Genomic DNA, 2,004 nt, shown 5'->3' on the forward strand with positions numbered 1-2,004 from the left:
TAATTACATTTAATAGTTCAGGGAAAAGGTCATCACCCTGAACTTGGAGAAGTAGAGAAATTAGCACAAAGATCAACAGACAGGGCTCCAACTGTCTGACAAGGTAATACAATGACCTACATACACCACCAGATGGGGGAAGCACCAACAACATCTGAGTAGTTGGGGAAGGGGACCTCTTAACAAATGGCTACTCAAGAGTCCCATCCAGGGAATCCAAAGGTCCTTCTCTTAAGCAAAACTCCCAAAGCAAAGAACCAACCTCCCAGTATATATATAGTTTTCAACTAATAGGCTCAGAGCCAGAAGGCATCACAATCCACATAACTCAGCACAGCTGTGAACTACCTGGATTCAAAGTAGATTGAGCCGTTAGATTTTCACAATTTAGCCTGAGCCTAGCAAACTGAACTCTAAAAAGAAAGCAACAAAAATCTCCCCCCTCTCTCTTTCTCTCAATTTCTCTCTCTCCCTTCTCTCTCTCTTTCTCCCTTCTCTCTATCTCCTTCTCCTCTCTCTGTCTCTCTTTCTCTCTCCCTCTCCTCTCTCCCTCTCCTCTCACTCTCTTTCTCTCTCTCTCCCTCTGTCTCTCTCTGTCCCTCTCTGTTCTCCTATCTCTTTTGAATCATGTCCCTCCCCTCCAAAATCTATAATGAATCCCCATTGTCTACAGAACAAAGTGCCAGATCCTTAGCTTAGCATTCAAGCTACACAATTCAAATTTAATTCAGTTTATTTCAACAAGTACTTATTAAATGCTGTCCTAAAGGATGGAGGAAATACATTTAGCTAAGACATGATCCTTGTTCTTATGGAGCTCATAATCCAATAGAAAGATATGATACACTGACATACAAATAACAAAGTAAGAAAAGATGGAGAGAGGAGAGGACCCTAGAGAATAAGGAGAGAAGTAATATGAGATATGGTTGGGAAGTGGCATGCTTCCAAAGAACTGGAGGCCCAATTCCCATCTGACGAGTTTGAACTTTACTCAGTAGGCAAAAGGGAGCCTCTGAAGGGTTTTTTTTTTGACAAAAAGTATTTTTATTTTTGACATCTGAGTAAGTGTTGACTCCTCAGGACACAGCCTTTGGCATCTTTTTCAACTTATTCATCAGCTTGTTGCACTGTGCCTTTCTCAGAAACATAGATGCCATCCCAAAATTTTCTGATATCCTTGTTTTTTATTGTGGTAGCCTGTTGGATCAGGGCAGCTGAGTTTGAAACAAATTCAATATCATTTCCTTCAAGAATTAACTCATCTTTTTTGGCTTGAGAAACAGCACAGGCAACACCTGGTCTCATGTGCACTCTTCGGATATATTTTTCACCCAAGAAATTTCTGATTTCAGCAAGTGAGCCATTCTCTTGAATAACAACATTGATGGGGAAGTGAGCATACACAGACCTCATCTGGTAATGAAAACCCAGGGTAACACCTTTGATCATGTTTTGTACATGACTACAGATTGTGTGCACGGTTGCAAGTTCTTTTCTATTTCCCCACCACTTGTCCACCCAGAGCCTTTTTTACTTCTTTCCAAAGAGGCTGAGCTCAACGTTGAAATGGTTGAAATCCCTACAGAGGATTCGGCTGGGCCCCTTCACAATAACTGTCTGACCCTTAAGAGAGATGTCAACATTTTCTGGGATGTTATTGGTCTGGTTGCTGAGAATAGTCTTCATTCTGGTGCTGGATGGGCCAAAGCGAACCTCTGAAGGATTTTAATAGAGAATTCCCAGTAGGAAGCTCTGGAATATGGAAATAGAAGGTTATTGCAATGGGAACTTGTATGCTAGGGTGTCAATAATGGGATTAGGGAATCAATGCAAGAGTTATGGCAAGGATAAAAGTTGTAGAGGTAGAATGGACAGAACCTTGTATGGAAAGGGGAACAATGAATGAATGAATGGATGGATGAATGAATGAAGCATTTATTAAGCTCCTACTAAATGCCAGGCACTGAGCTGGGTGATAGGGAAGCAAATACAAAAGTGAGA

General features: G+C 41.2%; 1 pseudogene; it reads right to left on the bottom strand.

Annotated features, from left to right (window-relative positions):
• Nucleotides 1–1,101: 1,101 nt before the first annotated feature.
• LOC140524143 (large ribosomal subunit protein uL6-like) lies at nt 1,102–1,721 on the bottom strand (annotated as a pseudogene).
• Nucleotides 1,722–2,004: the final 283 nt, after the last annotated feature.

The sequence above is a fragment of the Notamacropus eugenii genome, chromosome 2 (genome assembly GCF_028372415.1).
Source record: "Notamacropus eugenii isolate mMacEug1 chromosome 2, mMacEug1.pri_v2, whole genome shotgun sequence".
Taxonomy (NCBI): Eukaryota; Metazoa; Chordata; class Mammalia; order Diprotodontia; family Macropodidae; genus Notamacropus; species Notamacropus eugenii.